Below are 9,669 nucleotides of genomic sequence, written 5' to 3' on the forward strand. Positions count from 1 at the left end.
CCCACTTGATGGACCTGAGTTTGCACAAGCTCTGGGAGATGGGAAGGACAGGGAAGCCTGGCGTGCTGCAGTCCATGGGGTCGCAAAGAGTCGGACACAACTGAGTACCCACGCACGCGCACAATTACCTTGTCTGTCTCCCTCCCTCTACTATGGCCACTTTGCGATTCTACAACAGATCTTTTTTTCCCTCTGCATTGTTAGCCTATCAAATGTCTCACACATATCAACTGAGAAAGATCTGCTTTAATGAATTCATGTGTATAACCAAGCATCTTTTTTTTTTTTTAAACAATGTGTATTATTCCACATTTATCCATTTTGTCAATGTCTCTGTTCTCAGGGTGAAAAGATACAGATATTAAGAATCAGGTAGTGCAATCCAACAGAGGTCTTGGGAATAAGGAAGTTAGAACCAAACAGAAATGCCATAATTGGAGGAAGGGTCAACTTGCTGTGCTATGATCAAGGAAAATCAGAAAAGAGAAAACTGTTGCAAAGGCTATAGCAAAAATTTTACTACAACTGTGTGCAGAGGGATTGTTTTTTTCCCCTAATTTTTTTGCAGTGTCTCTAGAACACAAAGTGTCAAGCATAAAGTACCATGAAGGGTACATGGAAAGTTTGGCAGATATTACTTTTTGAATATGATCCTACTGCTAGAACAGACACTATTTTGAAATATGACAATACCTTCTGATCTCTGTTCCCTTGTTCTTCATTATGGAGAACATTTTCAGGATAATAGGATGTCTGTGTTTTAGTAGCACATCTGTTCCTGTTTCATTGTCTTTACTCGAGATCATAATTTCCTCTTTGAGAATGTACAGTTTGTGGCAAGTAGAGATGATTATGATGTAATAAACAGAAATGATGACTTCAGGTGGGTTATAATAGTTAAGAAACTGAGGTTTTTTGTTTCCATGTAAATTCCTCTGCTGATTAACATGAGGAAAAGGAACCAAAACGTATGCAATGTCTGAACAGAACGGCCTCAGAACTGAATGATTTCTCAGGCAGATCATCTCTGACTCGTCTGTTTTATGGTCGGTGTCATGGCTGTGTGGCTAAATACATTTATTATTGTCACATATACATATAATGCAGGTATATATATATATATATACACACACATATTTGTGTATATTATATAAGTGTACATATAATCACTTTCAGTTTTTTATTAGATAATAGATAATATAAATAGTAGAAAGTTTCTTTGGAACAGACTTGGATTGGATTCTAGATAAAATACTTTGCTTTATGGTTTTGGCATATTAACCACTTTGTATCTCAGTAGCTGCTTCAGTAAAACGTCAGATAAAAACATCAGCTTCTTTATTCTGAAAATTGTTGATGATATTTTTAAAAAGCATTTTAAAATGCATGGACAAGGAATGTCTGACCCATGAAAGTGCTCAATCACTCGTCATGCCTGACTCTCTGCGACCCCATGAACTCTAGCCCACCAGGCTCCTCTGTCCATGGGATTTCCCAGGCAAGAATACTGGAGCAGGTTTCCATTTCCTCCTCCAGGGGATCTTCCCAACCCAGAGATCAAAATATATGTCACTATTGTTATTACTCTGCAAAAAGCCATGCCCAGCTTTGTACCACAGCTCTGTGCTCTAGTTTCCAGCATCTAGTGTTGTCTTTGCCAATGTCTTGCTCAGGTTCCTCAGTTCTGATTCCACATTTTGCCTTCAGCCAGGTAATCTAGCTTTCATTTTCCTACCTGCTTATACTTATCTGCCCAAACATTGGCCCCTACCTAACTGAATTCATATGAACACATTTTTAAAAGCTTGAAAACCTGACGGACTTTTCTTAAATGAAAACTTTTACGGAGCTCTAATTTTGACTGACTTTATAAATATATATGAAATATTCTTTAATATTATAATGTTTCACAAAAACACATACAAAATCAGGTATAGAATCTATGCTTAAAGCTCTTTATAATTATAAATATCAACACTAGCTAATGGGAAAAATTCTACGAAACCAAAAAGAAATCAAGTATAAACATAATTTGACTTCCAACATCTAAACTTTAATGTTACCAGTTAATTTTTTCATCTTAGGAAATGAAATTATAGCATGCATATTCTTATATTTGACTTATTTCCCTGAGCATTGTTTATGAGTTCTAGCCATTTGTCTCTAGGATGAATGAACTCACCTTTGTCTTCTCTTGTGTTGCTAGCTCAGGACGCACTTCTCAGAAAGTGGCCCGCTATTACTGGCCTTGTGTTGCGTGTGTGTGCACTGTGGAGTGACGGGAGCCCTCACCCGGTAGAAGGCGTTTGCTGAGAGCCTCTCTGGGGACTTCACGTCCCCTGACTGGAGGGCTCTGCGTCCAGTGATCAGCCTGAGGCTTCCCCTCAGCTAGCTCAGCCAGCGCCGACAGGTCACGGTCGCTCCAGGACTCCCAGCAGCTCCAGATGAGGCCTCCAGTGAGACTGCGTTGCAGTGAAACTTCTCTTCCGCCCAATCCTTCTTCCTTCCCTTTCCTTCCAAGAGTGTTCCCTACTCAACCCTCTCCGCCTATCTCACTCTCAGAGTTAGCTGCCCTTAGCATCCAGGCTGCCACAGCCCTCAACAGGTAAGCACCACAGGAAGAAACAGTTGTGCTCTTCTGCTCTCCAAGCAATGAGACGCTTTCCTAAACCCTAGTGACCTACGCTGGCCTACAGCGAATGAAGAGTGGGTCGTTTCTGAAAAGGGTGAGCAGGGAGCGGAGCTGACTGGTCACAGATACTGACTTATTCTAGGGAAGGGGGGAGGAGGCGGGGGATAATTGATAACGTCCTTCCTGGAAAGGGGAACTGACTTATTCTAGGGAAGGAGGGAGGAGGCGGGGGATAATTGATAACGTCCTTCCTGGAAAGGGGAGAGAATGCCCTTGCTCGTATTCACTTCCGGTAGACCCGGAGCGGCCTGCATGTCACTTCAGTACTCCTCCCTTGTGTAATTGGATTATGAACCGAATTCCCTTTGTCGATGCTGTGCAAGATAAACATGACAAACCCCAGTGAAAGTGGGAAAAGCAGATTTTACTCAGTAACTGTTGATAGCGGCTGAGCTCCTCCCTGCTTTGTGCAGAGGTGGTTGGTCAGTTTGAAGGAAGAGGTATGTGGAGAGTCTGGGGGTCCCATTAGAGTCAGAGAAGTGAAGAGTTATAAATGGTCAGTGTAATGTGATTGGTCATGTGTGCTTGTGAGCTGGCAGTTAGCGGAGTTGGGATTCTGTCCTCCACAACGACCAGAAGACGCTGGCTCTATCCATCCTGAGGATCCCATTTACGTGAAATGGCTCTTAGGCCCTGCAGAAAAGATGTGCTGTGAGAGGTTCACATTCACAACTGTGAGCCCTTTTTAGTAAATGCTCTTAGAAAAGGAAGTCAGGGGCTTCTCCCCCAGTGTTGACTAGAATAAATTCTCTAGGCAGCACTGAAGCTTTCTCAGGCAGGAATTGAATAGGGGCTCTGGGGTAATCCTAGGGACATGGAAGCTGTACCAGAGTTTGGCCAAGTCTCTTTCTGCAGGAGTATGAACAGTTATGTGCTTAGGGTTCTTCATTGTTCAAAGCCCTGAGATGGGACTGTATTTGGAGACAGGGCCTTTAGGAGGTAATTCACTTAAAATGAGGTTATGAGGGTGGGGCCTCTATGCATTAGAGTTGGTGTCCTTGTGAGAAAAGGAAGAGATGCAAGAGCTCTCTCTCATTACACGCAGGAGAGGGATGAAGACACAGGAACACAGCAAGAAAGTTTCCATTTGCAAGCAGAGAAGAGTTCTCTCCAGAAAACAAGCCAGTTGCTCTCTTGATATGGAACTTCCAGCTTCCAAAAGTTTGAGAAGATAAATTTCTATCATTAAGTCACCCAGTCTGTGGTATTTTGTTATGGCTGCCCTACCAGATTAATACACATCTATATACACTACCTCTGAAATCATAAAAGTGAAGTCATTCAGTCGTGTCCAACTCTTTGTGACCCCATGGACTATATGTAGCCTACCAGGCTCCTCCATCCATGAGATTTTCTAGGCAGGAATACTGGAGTGGGCTGCCATTTTCTTCTCCAGGGGATCTTCCTGACCCAGGGATCAAACCCGGGTCTCCCACATTGTAGGCAGATGCTTTACCATCTGAGCCACCAGGGAAGTCCACCTCTGATATTATATAAAGTATTAATTTTAATAGGCTGTGAGGATACTTTTGTATGAGTATACACAGACATGTTTTTATGTAGAAAGCACAGACAAAAATAGTTTGTTTTTTAAACTAAGTATGTTTACTAGATATGCTAATTTCAGTCTCCCTCTGGGACTAAAAGATTTGTTTATAGTTAAGCAGCATTTATACTCATTTATACTAACTTCAAAAACTAAAGGCATTGCCAAAAGATGAAATGTGAATTGATTTTAATGCCACCAAGTGGACTAAATCAGAATGTTTTGCACGACAAAAAAAAAAAAAAAAAATACATATACACACACACATATATATACACACTCTGTATTTTGATGGATTAACCTTTCAAATATAATTAGTGAAAAGTATTCTGAGAATAAAACAACCCAGGACCCTGCCTTGAACACAGTACATATCCAATCAACAGTAGTTCTATGCTCTATGGTGACCTAAATGGGAAGGAATTCCAGAAAAGAGGGGATATGTGTATATATGTACTTGATTCACTTTGCTGTACAGCAGAAATTAATACAGCATTGTAAAGCAACTATATTCCACTAAAAGTTTAGGAAAAACTCACAGTAGCTCTCTTCCTCCACCCCCGCTGCTTATCGCACTGCTGCACAAATATATACATACACACCCATCTCCTTGCCATTTGAGGCTTTCATAACCTTTGACTTTTAATTCCACAGAACTATTCCATTTTGTGTTTAATACAGTAATTTATAAACAGAAGTGATATGTCTCATCTTTGGATTAGTTTCATCCAATAGTTAACAAGCTGAAATAATGATATATCAATATTATTATAAAAAGAGCGGAGTTAGATGATAGTAATTTATTATAAATAGTGGAAGTCCAACTTTATATCTTTATTAAAATCCTGGATAAATTTCCTAATCTATGTTGGGTGCATATATATTTATAATTGTTATATCTTCTTCTTGGATTGTGAAAGGGGAAATTAACAAAAACACAATAATAGTGGGAGACTTTAATACCCCACTCACACCTATGGATAGATCAACTAAACAGAAAATTAACAAAGAAACACAAACTTTAAATGATACAATAGACCAGTTAGACCTAATTGATATCTATAGGATATTTCACCCCAAAACAATGAATTTCACCTTTTTCTCAAGTGCACATGGAACCTTCTCCAGGATAGATCACATCCTGGGCCATAAATCTAGCTGTGGTAAATTTTTAAAAAATGAAATCATTCCAAGCATCTTTTCTGACCACAATGCAGTAAGATTAGATCTCAATTACAGGAGAAATTATTAAAAATTCCAACATATGGAGGCTGAACAACATGCTGCTGAATAACCAACAAATCACAGAAGAAATCAAAAAAGAAATCAAAATATGCATAGAAACAAATGAAAATGAAAACACAACAACCCAAAACCTGTGGGACACTGTAAAAGCAGTGTTAAGGGGAAGGTTCATAGCAATACAGGCATACCTAAAGAAACAAGAAAAAAGTCAAATAAATAACCTAACTCTACACCTAAAGCAACTAGAAAAGGAAGAAATGAAGAACCCCAGGGTTAGTAGAAGGAAAGGAACCTTAAAAATTAGGGCAGAAATAAATGCAAAAGAAGCAAAAGAGACCATAGCAAAAATCAACAAAGCCAAAAGCTGGTTCTTTGAAAGGATAAATAAAATTGACAAACCATAAGCCAGACTCATCAAGAAACAAAGGGAGAAAAATCCAATCAATAAAATTAGAAAAGAAAATGGAGAGATCACAACAGACAACACAGAAATACAAAGGATCATAAGTGACTACTATCAGCAATTATATGCCAATAAAATGGACAACTTGGAAGAAATGGACAAATTCTTAGAAAAGTACAACTTTCAAAAATCGAACCAGGAAAAAACAGAAAATCTTAACAGACCCATCACAAGCACGGAAATTGAAACTGTAATCAGAAATCTTCCAACAAACAAATGCCCAGGTCCAGATGGCTTCACAGCTGAATTCTACCAAAAATTTAGAGAAGAGCTAACACCTATCCTACTCAAACTCTTCCAGAAAATTGCAGAGGAAGGTAAACTTCCAAATTCATTCTATGAGGCCACCATCACCCTAATACCAAAACCTGACAAAGATGCCACACAAAAAAAGAAAACTACAGGCCAATATCACTGATGAACATAGATGCAAAAATCCTTAACAAAATTCTAGCAATCAGAATCCAAAAACACATTAAAAAGATTATACACCATGACCAAGTGGGCTTTATCCCAGGGATGCAAGGATTCTTCAATATCTGCAAATCAATCAATGTAATACACCACATCAACAAATTGAAAAATAAAAGCCATATGATTATCTCAATAGATGCAGAGAAAGCCTTTGACAAAATTCAACATCCATTTATGATAAAAACTCTCCAGAAAGCAAGACTAGAAGGAACATACCTCAACATAATAAAAGCTATATATGACAAACCCACAGCAAACATTATCCTCAATGGTGAAAACTTGAAAGCATTTCCCCTAAAGTCAGGAACAAGACAAGTGTGCCCACTTTCACCACTACCATTCAACATAGTTTTGGAAGTTTTGGCCACAGCAATCAGAACGGAAAAAGAAAGAAACGAATCCAAATTAGAAAAGAAGAAGTAAAACTCTCATTGTTTGCAGATGACATGATCCTCTACATAGAAAACCCTAAAGACTCCACCAGAAAATTACTAGAACTAATCAATGAATATAGTAAAGTTTCAGGATATAAAATCAACACGCAGAAATCCCTTGAATTTCTATACACTAATAATGAGAAAATAGAGAAATTAAGGAAACAATTCCATTCACCATTGCAACGAAAAGAATAAAATACTTAGGAATATATCTACCTAAAGAAACAAAAACCCTATATATAGAAAACTATAAAACACTGGTGAAAGAAATCAAGAGGACACTAATAGATGGAGAAATATACCATGTTCATGGATTGGAAGAATCAATATAGTGAAAATGAGTATACTACCCAAAGCAATCTATAGATTCAATGCAATCCCTATCAAGCTACCAATGGTATTTTTCACAGAGCTAGAACAAATAATTTCACAATTTGTATGGAAATACAAAAAACTTTGAATAACCAAAGCAATCTTGAAAAAGAAGAATGGAACTGGAGGAATCATCCTGCCTGACTTCAGACTCTACTACAAAGCCACAGTTATCAAGACAGTAAGGTACGGGCACAAAGACAGAAATATAGATCAATGGAACAAAATAGAAAGCCCAGAGATAAATCCACGCACCTTATGGACACTTTATCTTTGACAAAGGAGGCAAGAATACACAATGGAGAAAAGACAATCTCTCTAACAAGTGGTGCTGGGAAAACTGGTCGACCACTTGTAAAAGAATGAAATTAGAACACTTTCTAACACCATACACAAAAATAAACTCAAAATAGATTAAAGATCTAAACGTAAGACCAGAAACTATAAAACTCTTAGAGGAGAACATAGGCAAAACACTCTCCGACATAAATCACAGCAGGATCCTCTATGACCCACCTCCCATAATATTGGAAATAAAAGCAAAAATAAACAAATGGGACCTAATTACAATTAAAAGCTTCTGCACAACAAAGGAAACTATAAGCAAGGTGAAAAGACAGCCTTCCGAAAAGGAGAAAATAATAGCAAATGAAGCAACTGACAAATAATTAATCTAAAAAATATACAAGCAAGTCCTGCAGCTCAATTCCAGAAAAATAAATGACCCAATCAAAAAATGGGCCAAAGACCTAAACAGACATTTTTCCAAAGAAGACATACAGAAGGCTAACAAACACATGAAAAGATGCTCAACACTCATTATCAGAGAAATGCAAATCAAAACCACAATTAGGTACCATTTCATGCCAGTCAGAATGGCTGCTATCCAAAAGTCTACAAGCAATAAATGCTGGAGAGGGTGTGGAGAAAAGGGAACCCTCTTACACTGTTGGTGGGAATACAAACTAGTAGAACCACTATGGAGAACAGTGTGGAGATTCCTTTAAAAACTGGAAATAGAACTGCCATATGACCCAGCAATCCCACTGCTGAGCATACACATCAAGGAAACCAGAATTGAAAGAGACACATGTACCCCAATGTTCATCACAGCACTGTTTATAATAGTCAGGACATGGAAGCAACCTAGATGTCCGTCAGCAGACAAATGGATAAGAAAGCCATGGTACATATACACAATGGAGTATTACTCAGACATTAAAAAGAATACATTTGAATCAATGTTAATGAGGTGGATGAAACTGGAGCCTATTATACAGAGTGAAGTAAGCCAGAAAGGAAAACACCAATACAGTATACTAACGCATGTATATGGAATTTAGAAAGATGGTAGTGATAACCCTGTATGCGAGACAGCAAAAGAGTCACAGGTGTATAGAACAGTCTTTTGGACTCGTGGGAGAGGGCAAGAGTGGGATGATATGGGAGAATGGCATGAAACATGTATAATATCATATGTGAAACGAATCGCCAGTCCAGGTTCAATGCACGATACAGGATGCTCGGGGATGGTGCACTGGGATAACCCAGAGGGATGGCATGGGGAGGGAGGTGGGAGGGGGATTCTGGATGAGGAACATGTGTACACTCGTGGTGGATTGTTAATGTGTAGCAAAATCAATACAATATTTTAAAGTAATTAGCCTCCAGTTAAAATAAATAATTTTATATTAAAAAAAAATTTCCTAATCTAGGCTAGTGCACAAAATTGTGTAGACCAAAGAACAGGATTTACTACACTAGTTATGTGTCATCATGGCTCCCAACAGACGCTTCATTCTTCAGAAAATTTTGGTTATTTTTCATTTTTTATCACCATTTCTATAATTTTGAGAGGAAAATGACCAACATCAAATTGATTCTCACTGTTTTGCCCAATTTAAAAGCATTACATATATATATATATATATATATATATATATATATACATATATATATATATATATGAGGTAAATCTTAACATATGTCAAAACAGAAAAGTTAGCTCACACTCTGTGTTTAAATCAGTCCATACAGCAATCAGCAATTGGATGAAAATAAGGCTAAAAATGCCCTTCCATCTGTGGAATAAAGTAATAATATTTAGTCTGTGAAAACTCCTTTGGGAAGAAGGTGCGATCATTTTGCTGCCTCCAGATATACTTAGGAGCCAAAAATGAATGATTTCTCTCAGGATGATATCTGACACAAACAAAGATCACCCAACACCCACACAGTTTTACTCAATGATGTTTCATAATTCTTCTTTCTTTGAACCTCTTGTATGTCATAAAGCTTCAACCATTCAGTGTGTGTGGTTGAATCTGGCTAAATAGCTTCTGTCAATCTCTACTTAAATTTAGTTCCATTCTGCCTTTGTCAGTCTGGGCTGCTATTATAAGATGCCAAAAAGTGGGGAAGCTTGTGAACAACAGAAGTT

General features: G+C 38.1%; 1 long non-coding RNA gene across 1 annotated transcript; it reads left to right on the plus strand.

Annotated features, from left to right (window-relative positions):
* The first annotated feature begins 905 nt into the window (after positions 1-905).
* On the plus strand, positions 906-3,948 carry LOC112444623 (uncharacterized). Its single transcript, XR_003032985.2, has 3 exons — positions 906-1,046; positions 2,207-2,605; positions 3,738-3,948. It is a non-coding gene; the product is annotated as an uncharacterized lncRNA (long non-coding RNA).
* Positions 3,949-9,669: the final 5,721 nt, after the last annotated feature.

Source organism: Bos taurus, chromosome 27 (genome assembly GCF_002263795.3).
Source record: "Bos taurus isolate L1 Dominette 01449 registration number 42190680 breed Hereford chromosome 27, ARS-UCD2.0, whole genome shotgun sequence".
NCBI lineage: Eukaryota > Metazoa > Chordata > Mammalia > Artiodactyla > Bovidae > Bos > Bos taurus.